The sequence below is a fragment of the Chiloscyllium plagiosum genome, chromosome 2 (assembly GCF_004010195.1).
Source record: "Chiloscyllium plagiosum isolate BGI_BamShark_2017 chromosome 2, ASM401019v2, whole genome shotgun sequence".
Classification (NCBI taxonomy): domain Eukaryota; kingdom Metazoa; phylum Chordata; class Chondrichthyes; order Orectolobiformes; family Hemiscylliidae; genus Chiloscyllium; species Chiloscyllium plagiosum.
The window spans coordinates 141,068,734-141,087,708 of NC_057711.1; the positions used below are offsets into that span (position 1 = coordinate 141,068,734).

General features: G+C 42.1%; 1 long non-coding RNA gene across 1 annotated transcript; it reads right to left on the bottom strand.

The window, feature by feature from the left end:
* Positions 1-4,333: 4,333 nt before the first annotated feature.
* On the bottom strand, positions 4,334-17,577 carry LOC122539477. The gene is made up of 3 exons (XR_006309101.1): positions 17,496-17,577; positions 5,174-5,362; positions 4,334-4,459 (listed from the first exon to the last, which is right to left on the bottom strand). It is a non-coding gene; the product is annotated as an uncharacterized LOC122539477 (long non-coding RNA).
* Between the last annotated feature and the right edge of the window lie 1,398 nt (positions 17,578-18,975).

An 18,975-nucleotide genomic window follows, 5' to 3' on the forward strand; every position in this document is an offset into this window, starting at 1 on the left:
GTCAGTCGCCTGAGTCAGGAATTGAACCCGGGTCTCTGGTGCTGTGAGGCAGCAGTGCTAACCACTGCGCCACCGTGCTGCCCAAATTTTAAATACCCCCTCACCCCCGTGATCCCAGTGTGAGGGCCGGGATCACGGTGTGAGAGCCGGGATAACCCTCCCTCTCCTGTGATCCCGGTGTGAGAGCCGGGATCACCCCCTCCTCCCCATGATCCCGGTGTGAGGGCCGGGATAACCCCCTCCCCCCGTGATCCCGGTGTGAGGGCCGGGATAACCCCCTCCCCCTCCCCCCATGATCCCGGTGTGAGAGCCGGGATAACCCTCCCTCCCCCGTGATCCCGGTGTGAGAGCCGGGATAACCCCCTCCCCCTGTGATCAATGTGTGAGAGCCGGGATAAGTTCCCCCCCCCACCGGTGTGAGAAATTGAGTGTCCAATGATGACTGTGAAACTGTTGTTGAATACTGTAAAAACCCATCTGGTTCATTATGCCCTTATTGCTGTCCTTATCTTGTCTGGCCCATATGTGACTCCAGACCCACAGCGATGTGGTTGACTGATAACTATCCTCTGAAATGGCCTCATAAGCATCAGCTGCTAGAAAGGAATGAAATTGGACCGACCACCTGGTAATATTTTTGCAAATCTTTTCTGCACTTTCTTCAGTGCTTCAATATCCCTTGTATCATAGGTCATTTTGTCCTCTCAGACTGATAACCACTCCCTTCAGTAACAAATATGAGACATGTTCCCATGCAGCTCAGGCTAACCTTTCCATACAGAAATCAGTTTTCACAGTATTACCTTGTGACTATCCTGTGCTTGTGACACTGATCTACTGAATTGAAGTGGCTTGCTAATAAGGCAAAGAAATGGTGTACAAATGTATTTAAATGTTTGCCCACAATATCAATATCTGTACTTTCCAAGTATTAGTGAACAGCCACATGTAACATTCGAAATCTGGAGATTTGAAACAAGAATGATGGAAAAACACAAAGTATTGAGTTGGGTAGATTTTGTTAAATGGTGGTACTAATGGGGCTAAAGGCTAACAAGACCTCTGAATCAGACAGTTGCATTCTAGGACACCAAAGGAAGTAGCTACAGGTGTACTGGGTGCACTGAAAGTAATTTTTCAAGAGCCCTTAGACTTTGGAAAAGACCCAGACAATTGGAAAACTACCAATAGAACGTAGAACATTACAGCGTAGTAGAGGACATTCAGCCCTCGATGTTGCACCAACCTGTGAAACCAATCTGAAGCCCATCTAACTTTCACTATTCCATTTTCATCTATATATGTTTATCCAATGACCACTTAAATGCCCTTGAAGTTGCAGTCCCTACTACCCTCTGAGTAAAGAAACTACCTCTGACATCTGTCCTATATCTATCATCCCTCAATTTAAAGCTATGTCCCCTCATGCTAGCCATCACCATACAAAGAAAAAGGCTTTCACTGTCCACCCTATCTAACCCTCTGATTACCTTCTATGTCTCAATTAAGTCACCTCTCAACCTTCTTCTGTCCAAGGTAGCATTGAGTTAATACTGTGAAAACTGATTTCTGTATGGAAAGGTTTGCCTGAGCTGCATGGAAACATGTCTCATATTTGTTACTGAAGAAGTCCCTAAGCCTTTCGTAACACCTTCCCTCCATACCAGGCAACATCCTAGTAAATCTTTCCAAAGCTTCCACATCCTTCCTATAATGTGGTGGCCAGAACTATATGCAACACTCCAAGTGTGGCTGCACCAGAGTTTTGTACAGTTGCAGCATGACTACATGGTTCTGAAACTCAATCTCTCTACTAATAAAAGCTAACACACTGTATGCCTTCTTTTCCAACACATTACCCATAACCAAAGTAAGGCTCACTGGTCTATAATTACCAGGGTTGTCTCTACTCCCCTTCTTGAACAAGGGAACAACATTTGTTATCTTCCAGTCTTCTGGCACTATTCCTGTAGATAATGATGACATAAAGATCAAAGCCAAAGGCGATACAATCTCCTCCCTGGTTTCCCAGAGAATCCTAGATAAATCTCATCCGGACAAGGGACTTAGCTATTTTTACACTTTCCAGAATTGCTAACACCTCTTTGTGAACCACAATCCCGTCTAGTCTAGTAGATGGGATTGTAATGTAAATAAGAGAAAATAAAAAACAGGTAACTACAGGCCAACTAGCTTAACATCTGTCATTGGGAAAATGTTAGATTCTATTACAAAGGGTGTTACAGCACAACATTTAGAAATTCATAACATATTCAAGTAGAGTCAATGTGGCTTCATGAAGAAGAAATCATACCTGACAAAATTATCAAAATTCTTTGAGGAGGTAACAAGTAGTATGGATAAAGGGGAACAAGTAGATGTAACATGTTCGGATTTCTAAAAGGCATGCAATAAGATATCACACATAAAGAGACTTTTAATCAGATAAGAACCAATAGTCGAAAAGTGGTGCTGGAAAAACACAGAGGTCAGTCAGCATCCTAGGATCAGGAGAGTCAGAGTTTCAGGCATACCCCTTCATCAGGAATGTCCTGCTCCTCAGATGCTGCCTGACCTACTGTACTTCTCCAGTGCCACACTTTTCAACTCTGACCTCCAGCATCTGCAGTCCTCACTTTCTCCCAAGAACCAGTAGTGTTGAGAATAGTCTATTATTATAAATAGAGTTGGGATAATGAAAGGATTTGCAGGATAGAAATCAGTTAGTAGTAGGATACAACAGAGATCAGTGTTGGGGCCACAAATATTTACAAAATATATTTACAAAATATATTTACAATATATATTAATGACTTGGCTGAGGAAAGTGAACGTGCGTAGTCAGTAGCCAAGACACAAAATAGGTGGGAAGGGAAATGGTGAGGGTGACACAAAGGGATTACATAGGCATGTGGTCAGGTTAAGTGATCTGGCTAGAGCTTGGCAGATGGAATGTAATGCAGGAAAATTTGAGGCTACTTTTACAGGAAGAATAGAGGAGCTGCATATTATTTAAATGGATAAAGACTCGAGAAAGCTATTACAGTAACCAGTAATGTGTAAGCATTGAAATACATTACAGTATTTCCATTAGACAAAGTGCCATAACGCTTTCAAAAATGTTGAAAAAAAAGTGTTGTAAAATACTTTCCATCGGGAATAACACTGGGATTTAAATCTGCAGACAATTCTGACAGAAAATAATCCCAAAATTTGGGCATTTAAAACAACTTTAACACTTGCTCCCCTCCACTGATTGGCAGACAATCTGTTTAAATGCAGATGACACCATTTCTTTCAATTTCAGCCTTTGGACTTGGGAAGATAATGTTTTGAAAACTGTAACCAAAATGAATACTTGGCTGAGTTCTAACATCCAACAGCCAGATGACAGCTTTTCAAGGGACTGACTTTATGGGGTTGTGATAACGTAGTCAGCTTTGATTGTGTACACAAACAGAAACCACATCAAAAACAACCTAAATAATGATGTCTTTTCAGTGGAAAAGCTTTTTTGCAGTATCAATGGTAGTGTGTTTGAATGAGAATTTTAAGAGGTTGTCACACAATTTTATTGATGGCAACTGCATTTAAACTAATTTCGAATGTCTTACGTAGCCTCTGTGGACTGTATGTAGTGGATTCGAGGTAAATGGCTATGGAGGATGACGGAAAACCATGGGGTATGTATGTACAAGGGTGAGGTTTCACACTTTAAAATATTCTGGGAATAGAGGTAGGCCTTCTAACCAGCTTGCCTTTGCACCCAGTAAAACAAACTATGCCCTGCAAACACAAGTCTTGTGTGGGAGAACAACAACCCCAGGCAAAATCCCACATGTGTTTGGTGTGAAATTTTGGGGAAGGTAAAAAAGTGCATAAAGTGGGTTTTCAAAATTCATTTGAAAGTCCAAGCCCAAGTTTGAGACAATAATTACCGTACACTTGTAGCCATTTATATTTCTCCAATTGCATTACAGGTATTACTTGTTAACATGCAGCAGATATCAGCAGTTAGACCTTAAATTACAGAGATCACTTTGAATATGGATTTACAATCACAGCAGCTCCTTCTGCCCTGTATCCTGTCTCCCTCTGCTGAGAACATCATGTAATTGTTGTAATAGATAAAATGCCTGTAAGAGAATCGAATCTCATTGCAGAATTTCATTTACAAACTTACAATATGCTTGTTACTGAAATCCTAAGTGTGCTTTTGCAATCCATTATACAATTTCACACAGGCATTGTTGTTATAACAAGTGCATTAACTTTAAGTATGTATGCATTTGTAATTGAGAATTCTGCTCACCTATGGCTCGGATAGTACTGAAAAATAGGTGACAATTTGCAAACAAAGACCACGTTGTCCTCTTGGTGAAGACATGGCTCTAGGAGAGAGGTTTATTTCAGTTGTAGAATATGTCTTATTGGCTCAAATAGTGGCCTTTTGTCCTGCCTGTCCCCACAAGAAAAAAAATAGATTTTTTGTAAGCAGTCTATCAAATTTTCATTGTTTGAAACACTTTAACAACATTCTGCAACTCCAGACAGCAGCTTAACCAACAGAGAATGGATTGTAAAATTAGATGAGCCCATTTTATTAGATAAGAACCAAATTAACAAACTTGTTTTAGGAATACGTAGGGAAATAGTTAATATTAATTTCCCTCAAGCATGAATCCAATTTTATGTTATGTCCCTTGTTTTAGGCGGTGGGAGGGGGAGGCCTCAGCCTCCTCTGAAGTGTCCTGAGAGGAGATTGCTGTGTGTGGTTCCTTCTCTGGCAGGCTATGTCCAGGCACTGCACTGTCTCCTGGAGAGGATGGGGTCATGCAGAGTGCACACCTGGTTCCCATCCCTCTGTCACCATGCCTTCAGTCCTGAGAACCAGTGGCTGAGGCAATAGAGTCTGGGCACATGTGCCTATCGAGTAGATCCTGAGGGTCCACGGACACAGATGGACAATCACTGCACGGCTGCAGCTTCTGGGCAATAGGGGCCACTCCCTCCAACATGCCATTTTGCTGCTGCTGTTCTTCCCAGTGCATTTGGTCAAAGTCCCTGATTCCCCACACCACCATGTCTTCTCCTGCCTGGGGCTGAGCAGGTATCTGGTGTCTGCCTGCCCTCCCAGTGCCAGCTGCCTGCATTGTTATGGTGAGGTGCTCACCAGTTATTGCCCCACACTTTCTAAGGCAAACTTTCCCACTGAGGTGTGTGTTAGAGGGCTGGTGGGAGAGGCAGGAGGTTGCCTTGTCAATGCTTCTTCTGAGGGGCTTGTTTCTCTCTCGCCATCGGAGGGTGAAGTGCTGGATAGCTGACTGTTTCTCTCCAGAGCCGGTGGAAATGTTGACAGGATCTGCGATATAAAAGAGAGAGATAGCAGCGTGGCTGCCGGTTAGAAGTGATGCGCTATGGACGTGGGGTTCCTGTGAGAACTGCAACGGAATGAAGAGTGGGACCTGGTTGTCTCAACATCCCCACAAGCACAGTCTCGGTCACCTCCTGAGAGGGGCAGAATTCTCTCCTCTTAGGGATCAAGTAGTAGAATGCCAGACCACCCTCTACCTTTCTGCCCTGGTATTTTTATTATTCATTCATATGAAGAAGGTGTCACTGGCTAGGCCAGCATTAACTGCTCATGCCTAAGTGCCCAGAGAGCAGTTAAGAGTCAGCCACATTGCTCTGGGTCTCGAATCACACGTAGGCCAGACTAGTTAAGGATGGCAGTTTCCCTGAAGGACATTAGTGAACCAGATGGGCTTTCCAACAATCAGCAATCACTCTTAACTCTAAGTTTTTTTAATTGTTATCATCTTCCACAATTCAAACCCTGGTACCCAGAACATTACTTGGGTCTATGATTAATATTCCAACAATATTACCATGAGGCTGTTGGCCCCCTATATGGGCTGTGTCCTCCAGGATAGAGAAGAAGGGAGGGGAGATGCGGCAGGCAATAGTAAGAATGACAAAGCATTTGGGGAGAACAGAGATAGAGTAAGACAGATGGCAGCAGGAAGAGTGTGGCACTTATTTTGCTACAGTGAACAATATCTCTAACAAAACAAAGGACATGCACTGATACACAGCAGCTTTCTAAGCAAAAAACACCTTTAGCCTCTACGCCTTCCTATAGCACAACTGGCCATTCCTTCATGCTGACCCATGTGACAATCTTTACTACAGTGGAGCCTTCAGCTGCTCAGCAGAACTGCAACAATCACTGTGCCGCACCTTGACCTCTGGTTCTGGACGTTGCTGCTGCCAATGGAGCTCGGAAGGAGAAAAATAAAACCTTAGCAAGAATACTGCTACTGAGATCTTGTGCCACAGCCTCGTCTGGTGTCCTCTGGGAAGAGGGGTCCTCAACCAGGACCTCAAAGCTCCTGTCAGAGAATCGCCATGTTAACGTCCTGACATGTTCAGACTCTGTCCTTGATCTGAGATTGGCGGCTTTGGAATGCCAGTGCTTGTCTGGGTGTCCTGTTAAATATGGCACAGCTACCAGGGATGCTGGAATTTTGGCAGATATCTGGGAAGAGGGGAGTTGTTTTTGGAACAGAGTATGGTAAGATAGGCTAGAGTTGGATATAACAAACGCTGTAGTAATAGTGTAGGCAGTTAATGAGTTGGAATTGGTGAGATATGGAGAGAGATCTTGCTAGACCCATGGTGAGTATCCCTCAAGAAAATACCATGTCTCATACTTAGCCAAAAAAAAGCAAGATTCAGCCCATATTCCTATTGAGGTGCAGTGCACAAAACTAACTGCATTACTCAAGATGGAGGTCTGACCAATACTGTATACCACTGAAGCAAGACCTCTTGAGATATTTTATTATCATATTTGTCTGCCCTTTTATACTTGTCTAATAGTTTTGTATTTGAACTCACAAATGTTTTTGCTTCTCTATACTCCCTAGTTTCTCACCAGTTAGAAGATAAATGGATGTATCTTTCTGTGATCTAAAATGATTGATCTCACGTGTTCCTACATTAAACACCAACTAGCATAGTTTTTTTAAATCAAAATGTTTTTTTTTATTTTAAAAATACAAAAGATAGTATAACAATCTTATATTACAAAAACATTAACAATAAACTACCGACTACTCTTACGAAACAAATCAAAACTATCACAAAGATACGGAACAACCTTTTCTCTGTTATAATTTGATAAATAATTGAACTTAGCAAAATAGTTTAAATTAGCTCAATTTATACTGATTCCCTTGACCTCCTACTTTAAAGCCAGAATCCATTGATCCCAGCCTGAATTCTGGGCCTCCAACTAAGGGGGTAAATGGTGAGGTCTCATGCCCTGCTGCATCAGTACCCACACTTTAACCGTGTTGATGACAATCGGGCTTCTACAATGCTCAGTAACAGATTTCATCCTATCCATAAACAGCAAATTAAGGACTGGACCTTAACTGGGAGGCCTCAATGTCAAGCCACATTGACCTTGGATCCTTCCACACCCAGTCACTCATATAGGACAGTAGAGCACTTACTTGATATCACTTAAAATCTGGGATATCTATCCCCCCATACTCTGTGGAAGTTGTAACTTGGTAAATTTATTAGGAGGGTGTCTGTGACAACTGGCATAGCTATTGTCCACTCATTTAATCTATGTCTCATCCTAACTTCCTGTTCCATTTACACACCTTACTATCTCTACCAAGCTTGTGCTGCCTGCAAGCATGGATGAATAACTATTTATTCCTTTATTCAAGTTGTGAACAAATACAGTGAAGTGAGATACACTGAAATACAACCACAATGGAGAAGATTTCACACCTACAAGCGGATTATAAACTACAACTAGATCAGAGAGGGAACTGAACTGGACTTTATGGAAGAGGCAATTCAAACAGAAGCATTTCAGAATTACAGGAATGAACAAATGCACACATTTCTGTCCTCTGTAGGTCCAATAGTAGATCACGTTATAAAACAGGATGTAAGAGAGGAAGCTGCAGCCTTTGACAATATTGTAAGAGCATTTGATGATTACTTTATGTTAACCCTCACTTGCATAATGAGAAATGAGAGTTCTCCAAGGACTCCATTTAATTTCTCGGACGTATCATTGATGAAGATGGCATAAAGACAGATCCCCAGAAAACAAAGACAGTAAAAGAGTTTCCTATTCCAAACTTATATATGACTTAAAGATTTCTGGAAACGGTAAAGCAGTTAGCAAAATTTTTATCCAACCTGGCAACCATCATTGAACTCTTAACCCACTTCCTCAAGAGGTCTGAAGAATGGAGGAATGCATATCAAGAAGAGGCATTTCAGAAGGTCAAGGACATACTGAGTTTTGCAAATGCCTTAGCCCAATGCAACCCATTATTCCCCAATATTTTTACTGTGAATGGTTCTGTCACAGATATTGGAGAAGTTCTCTTCAAAGAGCTGCCAAATAAATGTGTAAAACCAGTATCCTCCACATTGTAATGGTTATTTGATACAGAAACCCAATATGTGTTTGTTAAAAAGGTAGCCCTTTCACTAAAGTGTCAGATTTTCAGATTACAAACTGGATCTCATTGTTCTTGTTGAGACCAATTATAAACTACTGATCTCATTATTAGTTGAAAAGGAATTGGCAAAAAGTGCGCCCGTGTATACAATGATTTTGCCTTTGTCTCATGAGATTTACGTCTGTACGTTTTGTTAAAGACCAAGTACTTGCAAGTCTAATTACAGATATCAGCAGATGCCTTCCCCTGAGTGACTGTTGACAAGCTTAGTTGATAAAGAATTGCTGGAGAACTGAATTCACAAACTCACGCAACAACAATGTTGTGGCCAGCAACAGAAACAAAGCTTACATTCATCAGAGCGGGACAGAGAAAGGATCCCAAATTTATCCCCATATTGGTTTGAAAATAAACCTGTTTGCTTAATTATGAAAATCTGTTTTAAAAACAGGCAACGGCTTACTATTTTTGATGATCTATTACTTTGTGATGACAGATTCATAATCCCTCTTTCACTGAGAACTAATACAGGCAAGATACATCAAGGACACCTGGGCAAGCTTCAGTATGGTGTCCAGGAATCACTCAACAGATGGTAGACCTTATAATAGTTTGTTAGTCTCAAGACAGACTTAGCCATGAAAGAGAAGAATTATTGATTCCAAATATCTTTCCCACCCAGTGTTCGGAGTGTTTTGGAACTGACCTGTTTGTGGTTGAAGGATGGCTTTTGTTTATAAGTGACCCCTTATTTCTCTCAATGCATCAAAGTAAAGAAATTACACTTCAACACCACAAACACAGATACCAAGGTCCTACATGAAATATTTGGCAGTAATGGAATTCTAGATACTAATGGAATATCTGATAATTTGCCATTGAGACATTTGAGAACTGTTGCACCATTTCATGGTTCAAACACATCACTGGATCACCAAGATAGCCTTGGTTGAATGGAAAAGCTGAACATGGAGACTAAATACTCAAAAGCCTCTTGAAGAATAGGACATGCTTCCTCACAGCGCTACTAGACTTCTGCTGCACTGCATTGCAATGTGGCCTCTCACCATCAAAACTACAAGTTGGGAGAAAAATTAAGATCTCAGCTCTCCATCCTTCCAAAGTGGCTGATTACATCTTGACTCCGAGGTACAATTTTATTGGTCTTCCAGAGCTTTTTTCAAAGGTAGGCAGATGAGCTCAATTGGGCAGGAGGTCAGATGTTAATTTGCAAACAGGATGTTAAGCGTTTGTTAGTTTGTTCTTGGAATTTTTCAGATGTGTTGGATTTCCTAATTGCAGTTGGCAATAACCTGTTTTGCATTCATTAACGTTTCATGAATACCTATTAACACCCGAGCCTGCTAGAATTTCATTCATGGGTGCAACTTTATTTTTGCCAAAAATAGGAAATACATTTGTGCAAAAACCCAATTATATATATGAGGTGTGTGTCTATTGATGTCCAATGCCTCATTCAGCCTCTGGAAAGGGAAAATATCTTCACTAACTTGACTGCCTCAGGAAAAAGCCATTTCTTTGCACAAACACTTGCAGAGTTTGAGCTCAAACGTTTTATTTTTATGCAATCTACCATCATACACTTAAAGTGTCAGGGATGAAATCTCAAGGGGCCCATTACTCTGTCCATGCGAAAAAGAGGGAACCAACTTAAATGAGGAATTCGTCTAAAACAAGATCAAAAGGAGCATTGACAAAAAACGACAGAAAGCTGGGCTGGGTGTAAAGGAAAGGGAGGGAATGGAACTGAAAGAGCAACAGAACAGAATGAAAGCTTGCTGTCCCACCCACCAGCTGTACATGGAAAAGTACAACCTCCATATCCATGACAAGAACAGGGAACAGAATGGGATAAGTTGGCGTGAGGGGGAGGGAGAGAGAGCTGTGGAACTTAATGACGGGGTGAGTGTAAGAATGAGTCTGAACATGGGATTTCAATGAGGACTGGGGAAAAGAGCAGAAATATCCAAAGAGATGGTGGAAGGGTTGATAGTCAACGGGTTGGGGGGTGAAATTGGAGGAAGACAGAAGTAATGGGCGATGGAAGGGCAAGTCCAGCAAAAGTTATGGGGAGGAAAATGTACTTGAAAAGGGTGGGTGAGGGTGAAAGAGCCAAAATTGCATCAGTTGTTTTCCAGAGGACGGTTTTGGACAGTACGTAGCATAAGAGAAAGGGACCCCAGATATGTGCATATGTGTTTGGACACAAACATCACAAAACATGATATCCCTAATCAAGATAGTGAAACTATAAGTGCCAAAAGCGTTTGTGTGAGCAATTCCAGAAGGCCTTTGCATTGAAGTTAAGCAACCATTGCATATTAAGGGTCCTTGAATGTTGAAATGCTGTAAATAGCTCCGTCCCATTCATTTCTTAACTTTTCACAAGTGGGGGGAGGTCCACCAGCAGTGCTAATAGTGGTGGGTTGAGATGTAGGGAATGAAGGGTTTATGCCTGAAATGTTGATTCTCCTGCTTCTCGGATGCTGCCTGACCAGTTGTGCTTTTCCAGGACCACACTTTTTGACTCTGATCACCAGCATCTGCAGTCCCCACTTTCTCCTGAGGTGTGGGGGATGGATGAATGTGCAATTGTTTGCACAGGACCATTCACAAGCTCATGCAAATGAGAAGTAACCACTTGGTCACAAAAGAATTATGTGGACTGATCCTACCAATGTGTCGGGCTGGAGGAGTAAACAGGGCAGATCGATCCAAACTATGCTACTTGATACATGCATGCACAGCAATGTCAGGAAAAAGAGCACAAAGATTTTGCATTTGGCAGCATCAGGAAAGGGGAGAGCAGCCATGGATATGTAGGTTGTACGTTTCCATGTACAACTGGTGGGTGGGACAGCTAGCTTTCATCCTGAATAGGTCCCAACATTACCACTGACTACAAGTTGCCAAATGCAAAGCATACATTGTATTCTTACTCTTCTTTCACATCAAATGGGTGGTTCGGTGGCTCAGTGGTTAGCACTGCTGCCTCACAGCGCCAGGGACCCAGGTTCAATTCCGTCCTTGGGCAACTATCTGTGTGGGGTTTGCACATTCTCCCTGTGTCTGCGTGGGTTTAATTTGGGTGCTTCGGTTTCCTCCCACAGTCCAAAGATGTGCAGGTTATGTTAATTGGCCATGCTAAATTGCCCATAGTGTTAGGTGCATTAGTCAGGAGTAAATATAGGGTAGGGGAATTTGACTGGGTGGGTTATCCTCCGGAGGATGGGTATGGACTTGTTGGGCCAAATGGCCAGTTTCCATACTGTAGGGAATCTAATCAGTAATTCCATGCCAGATATGTGAACCACTGAACCCTGCAGCTGTCTTAGTATTGACAAGACTAGGGAGATGAAGGTGAACAAGAGCAAAGATGGCAGAATCAGGGATATGAGGTTCCCAGGCTCCAGCTGTGTTATTGCAGAGGACGTGTAGTTGTCTATCTTCACTGATTGTGGTCTGTGCGTCAGGAAGCTGAGGATCCAGTTGCAGAGGGTGGAGCCAGGACCTCGGCGTTTTGAGATCAGTCTGGAGAGGATAATGTGTTGATAGTGGACATATTTCTGCAGGAATTGTTGACTGTGGTCATAAATGAGCTGGAGGTAAAGGGAGTGGAGCCCCTTGCTGTTTAGGAATCTGGCTGGATGATGCCATGGAGCCCTGAGTACTATGGGAGTGCCCCCTTGCACCTGAAGGAACCCAGCAATAGCTGCAACTCCCAGGGCTTAGGGAGGTTAGCTGTGTGGGTCATGGTGAACTGGACTAATGATTGCTTTCACTTAAAGGCCATTGGGGAACTCAAGAAAAGGTTTTTGAGCTGTAGTTTGTGAGGTGCCACAGAAATCTGCAGTTGAACTTGGAAGGGGACGACGATGAGGAAGTTCAGGGCTGATGTGACCGTCAGGCCCACAGGCATAGCTCTTCCTTCCCATGCCTTGAGGCTGCAGATCTGTCGGCAGGAGGTAGCAGATGGATGTGACCAGTTCTCTAGTCATGCAGAGATATCTTCTGCTTTGTCCATCACTCATCCAGAAAGAATTGGAAAATCTTCTGCACACCATTTCTCTATAGACCCTGAAGACCCTGGTTCCCCTCTTCATGTGCTGATGTTTATTTGCCATTCTCAACCCCCTACTGTGCTCCCTGTACCCCCATGGCTATGTAGCCAAATTCCAAATGAACACCACCTACATGTTTACTGATGACAATACCATGCTAGAACAGATATCAAACAATGACAAGTCAGAATACAGAAAGGACGCAGAGGGCTTGGTGATGTGGTGCAATGATAAGATCCTCACTCTCAATGTTGGCAAAACTAAAGAATTGACTTCAGAATGAAATGAGGAAAACAAGCTCCCATCTACATCTCTGGAGCAGGGGTTGAGAAGGTTGAGAGTTTCAAGTTTCTCGGAGTGACGATAACTGAAAACCTGTCCTGGAATTCCCACGTAGATGTGACAGTTAAAAAAGGCACAACAATGCCTCTTCTTCCACAGGCGGCTCAGGAAATTCAACATGTCCATAAGGACCCTCACCAAGTTTTATACATGTACCACAGAAAGCATATTGTCTGGGTGCATAACGGTCTGGTACATCAAGTGCCCTGTTTAGGAATGCAACAAACTAAAGAAGTTGTGTGCACAGCCCATACAATCACGGAAGCTAACCTTCTATCCATGGACTCCATTTACACGGCACCTTGACACTGAAAGGCTGCTAACATCATCAAAGATCCGTCGCACCCCTATAATGCTCCCCTATAACCTCTTCTGTCAGACACAAGGTACAGAAGCTTCAACACCCACATCAGCAGGTACAAGTATAACTTCTTCCCTGCTGTTATTAGACTGATGAATGGATTCTCTACCTTAAAATAATGTTGATCTTGCTTCGCGTACATCCTGTGCAGTGTAATCTATATGCTTCACTCGAAGTACCCTATGATCTGTATGTCCTTTATGACCGTGATCTGCCTGTACTGCTCGCAAACAAAGCTTTTCACTGTACTTAGGTACATGTGACAATAAATCAAATCAATCTATCTATCCATGGAGCTGCTAATGCTCATACATTCTACACAACTTCCAGATTCCTCCAGTATTACTGGCCCCATCTCCAGACCACATCATCTCCAGGGCTGGCACATGGATGATAACGGATATCCCCAGAAAGAATGGCTAATGACCTATCTGTGAACCCCTCAGACAGATGCTGAACAGTGCTATAATGCTGCCAATGCTGATGCTGAACTGGGCTATAATGCTGCCCAAGCTGAGGTCTGTGCTTGTAACATAGACCTTTGTCTGCAAGGCAAATTTCTCTGTCACTGAAATGTAGGGCCACACCATACTGACTGATTCCCCTGCAAGTGGGCATCAGAGCCGCCCCGCATTTGCCACAGGACTATGCCTACATCGGTAAAACTATAGGAATTCATTTTGTGTTTTAAACGGCAGCCGCAGCTTAAACCCACAGAACTCAGCAGCTGCCGGTCTGCCCACCTGACCGGGAGATGGGAGCCAGAGGACAGATCAAATCCACACTAGGCCAGACACTAACCATGACTTCATCCCATTCATACTCAAAATCCTCACATCCTGACAAAGAAAGGTATATAATGTGTAGCAGCGTGCGGGAACAGCAGAGATTTGGACCTCGGTTGGTCTCCGCCGGTGTTACTGTATCAATCAACGTTACCGATTGTTGAACCGCACTCTGGTCTCGGACTGATATCATTTCATCCGTGCTAACACCCCTAACACCATCGTGCTGCTTATAAGAACAGCCGAGATTCGGACCTCGGTTGGTCTCCGCTGGTGTTACTGTATCAATAAACGTTACCGATTGTTGAACCGCACTCTGGGCTCGGAGTGATATCATTTCATCCGTGCTAACACCCCTAACACCATCGTGCTGCTTATACTCCTGGTTCCCCCAGGGTTTGCTCGTCCCAGATCAACAGCAGATCACTGCAACAAATGTCTCTCACCTTGTAGCAAGGAAGCTATTCTACTGTACATAAACCATGGAAACAGACCCTTCAGTCCAACTCTTCCATGCCGACCAGATATCCTAAGTTAATCTAGTTCCACTTGCCAGGTTTTGGGACGTATCCCTCTAAACCCTTCCTATTCATATACCTACTCAGCTGTCTTTTAAATGTTGTAATTGTACCAGCATTTCTGTCATTTTCTTATTTACCATTATTAATTCTCCAGTCTCCCCTTCTTAGTGATCTATGCTTACTTTAGCTATTCTATTCCTTTTATGTATTTTCAGAAGATTTTATTGTTCTGTTTTTATATTTGTTGTTAGTTTTTTTTCTCATACTCCAATTTCTTCCTCTGCTTTTTTGTTTGTCATCATTTACTGGTATCTAACTTTTTTCCCAATCCTTTCGCCTCCCACTAATCTTTGAAGAATTGTGCATCTTTGCTTTCAATTTGGTACCATCCTTAACTTCTCTAGTTGACCAAAGTTGTGCATCCTTCTCATAGAGCCATTCTTTATCAATGGAATATATTTTTTATCAAGAATCACAAAATTTCTTATTAAATGATATGGCATCGCTTCACTACTGTCTCATATCTTTACTCAGCTTTAACCACGCTGCCTTCAAGCTTAACTAAGGACAACTGGAAAGGTACAACACTAGTTTTGGGTTAAACTTGCTGACCCTCAAACTGATTGTAAAATTCTATTACACCTTGATCACTCTTATCTGCAGCATCCTTTGTGATGAGGTAATTTCTTCATTCTGTCTTATTATATGTTACTCAATCTAAAGCAGGAATGACAATAACCAACAAACTGTCCTGGACGTCGATGCTATAGTTAAAAAGGCACAACAGTGCCTCTTCTTCCTCAAGCGACTTAGGAAATTTGGCATGTTCATAAGTACCGTCATCACTTTCTCAGAGGCACTATAGAAAGCTTACTGTCTGGATGCATAATGGCCTGGTATGGCCCCAGCTCTGCCCAGGACTGTAAGGGACTACAGAACATGGTGTGCACAGTCCAGACCACCACAGAAGACAACCTCCAGTCCATGGACTCCATTTACACAACTCTTGCCACGGAAAAGGCTGCCAGCAAAGATCTGTGATAAGGTTCTCCTACAACCTCTTCTGGCAGGTAGAAGATACAGAAGCTTGAACACATGCAGCAGCAAGTTCAAGAACAGCTTCTTCCCTGCCATTATTAGACTGATGAATGGACTCCTCTAATTTCAAATAATGTTGATCTTGCTAATGTTGATCATGCTTTCTGCACCTTCTGTGCAGTTGTAATCTTGTATGTCTCGCTCAAAGTACCCTCTGATCTGAATGTCCTTGTTTCTTATGATCTGCCTATACAGCTCAAAAAAACAAAACGTTTCACTGTACTTAGGTACATGTGACTACAATAAATCAAATCAAATCAATCAAATAACCTGTTCCTGTCGTGGAGAAAATGTAGAGAATCACCAGAAGATGCAGCGAAGTCTTCAAGAAGTAGGTCTTTTATTTGCAAACAAAAAACCGTGACACTGAGAAAGCAGATTCTCAAATACCTCCGAACGTCAGCATCCATGGTTTTTTATATTTTTTTTAAACATGTTTCTGTTAGCTTATCAGCATGTCCAACTATATTAATCAAATTACCTCACTCTAGCTACACAATAAACCAGCGATATTAGTTCCCATTATCTCTTTAGTTGTACATTCTACTTAATGTTATTCTAAAATTTAAATATTTAGTGAGATATTTAGTGCTAATTCTTGCAACGATGGTCTTTCGTTCCAGACTCTACTTAATATTTTCCTAATGTCATGATTAGATATTTATTATCACCTTTGCTACAGTGATCTTCCATTCCAGGCTAACCTGTCATGATAGATATTTAGCTATTCCATCTATTACAATAGTCTCCTGTCTCAAGCTGACTTTACTAACTATTAATTAGATATTTAATGTCATGCCCCAAATATTTATGGTCCCAATCTTGTCATAATGACACTTAACATGGAGACTACCTCTACTAACAGTTATCTCAACTAGTCATAGTGACCTTTCAGCCTTAACTTTACTCTGCTAATTGGTGTAAGAGCATTCCATTATTCTTATCCCATCCTCGAGGAGAAAGTGAGGTCTGCAGATGCTGGAGATCAAAGTTGAAACTTTATTGCTGGAACAGCACAGCAGGTCAGGCAGCATCCAGGGAACAGGAGATTCGACGTTTCGGGCACAGGCCCTGCTGTGCTGTTCCAGCAATAAAGTTTCCCTGCTGTGCTGTTCCAGCAATAAAGTTTCCCCTGGATGCTGCCTGACCTGCTGTGCTGTTCCAGCAATAAAGTTTCAACTTTGATCTCCAGCATCTGCAGACCTCACTTTCTCCTCGAAGGAAGGGCCTGTGCCCGAAACGTCGAATCTCCTGTTCCCTGGATGCTGCCTGACCTGCTGTGCTGTTCCAGCAATAAAGTTTCAACTTCTTATCCCATCCTGCCTTCCACAGACAAATCACCAGTGGTCTTCATGCTTTAACCCTTCCCATGCTTCCATACTCTTTCTTTTCCATATTCCCTGTTTGGTTTCAGAATATACTCTTCTAAGAAACCACTCAATACACTTTTGCCACTGGTCTATAGCTATTTTTACCTCTTAACAGACTCTCGCTTTCTCTGCCAGTTGAACTCAGGCCTTATACCCAATAACCAAAGCGCTTTCCACTCCAACTCAAAGACCTTACAGAAACGTTTAGATTATCTACAGTATGGAAACAGGCCTTTCGACCCAACAAGTCCACACCGACCCAAAGAGTAACCCATCCACACCCATTTACCCCTGACTAATGCATCTAACACTATGGACAATTTAGCATGGCCAATTCACCCGCCATACACATCTTTGGATTGTGGTATGAAACCGGAGCACCCGGAAGAAACTCACGCAAATGCTGGTAGAATGTGCAAACCTCACACAGACAGTCACCTGAGTCAGGAATCGAACCCAGGTCTTCTCCACAGAAAACTCCCCAGGATTCCAACCAAGGCTCCACCCTGCATCACTCAGCTCTATGGCAAAGGAAGTTAGCTGAGAGGTCCAATAGATATTTATATTAATTAACTTCTTAGCTTCAAAGTGAAACCTCTTCACAGTGAATTCTGCATGAATAATTTAAATTTCTAATGAAGTCTGTCAATTCTCCTCAGACTTACTGTCTGCACTTTCTTGGCTAACTGAAGGTGACCCATTCCTTTATTGCTTTAAATCTGACCTCATAAATACTCGTGGTACCCTTTAAATTGCAATTAACATCAGCTTGTTAGATTTGCATTCACTTTAGGGTTGTTTACTAGACCTTCCAATCAACACTGTAATTGCCAATCTTAAAAATAAAAATCACACATCAAAATATTACTATGAACTATAAACTACATGATGATGACCACCTTTTTCTTTAAGATTAACAGCATTGGTATCTCACTAGAAGCCATATTAGTATTCATAAACCAGCTTACTCTAGTTATGTTCCATAGAATTAACAATAAGTTTAGTGACCTCAACGTGTTGCTGTTCCAAAATGAAATTATCTTTTAACATTTTTAATCAAAATTTGAAAGTGATTCATTCTTTTACATTCTTTAAGAGTGCTTTAAATCCATAAATTAATAAATCAAGATAACATTTTAACAGATCTGTTCCCACATACTGTTTAATTAATTAAACAAAATGTTTTGCATCCAGTATAATCTGTTCATTTGATTTGCTTTATTTATTTTGTTACATGTACCTAGGTATGGTGAAAAGTTTTGTTTTGCATGTAGTACAGGCAGATCATAGCATACAAAGTGCATAGGGGTAACAGAACAAAGCAAGGAATACAATGTTATAGCTGCAGAGAAGGTGCACAAAGAACGAGGTCAACATTAAGAGGTCCATTGAAATGGAAATTGAAGAGGTCCATTCAGAATTAAACAACAGTGGGGAAGAAGTTATTCTTGAGTTTGTTGGTACGTGTGTTTAAGCTTTGATATCTTCTGCCTGATGGAAGAGGTTGGAACAGATGATAGCTGGGGTGGAAGGGATCTTTAATTATGTTGGCTGCCTTTCTGAGGAGTGAGAAGTGTTGATGGAATCGATGGACGGCATGTTGGCTTGCGTGATGGACTGGGCTGTGTTCACAACTCTCTGTAGTTTCTATGGTTCTGAGCTAAGCGCATACCAAGCTGTGAAGGATCTGGATAGAACGCTTTCTGTGGTGCATCAATAAAAATTGATAAGAGTCCTTGTGGACATGCCAAATTTACTTAGCCTCCTGAAGACGTAAAAGCATTGTTTTGCTTTCTTGACCGTCGCATCAGGGTGGGTGGAGCAGGTCAGATTGTTGGTGAGCATCACTCCTAGGAATGTGACGCTCTCGATCATCTCCACTACAGCTTGTTATGAAGATGTGGGTGTACCTTTAAGT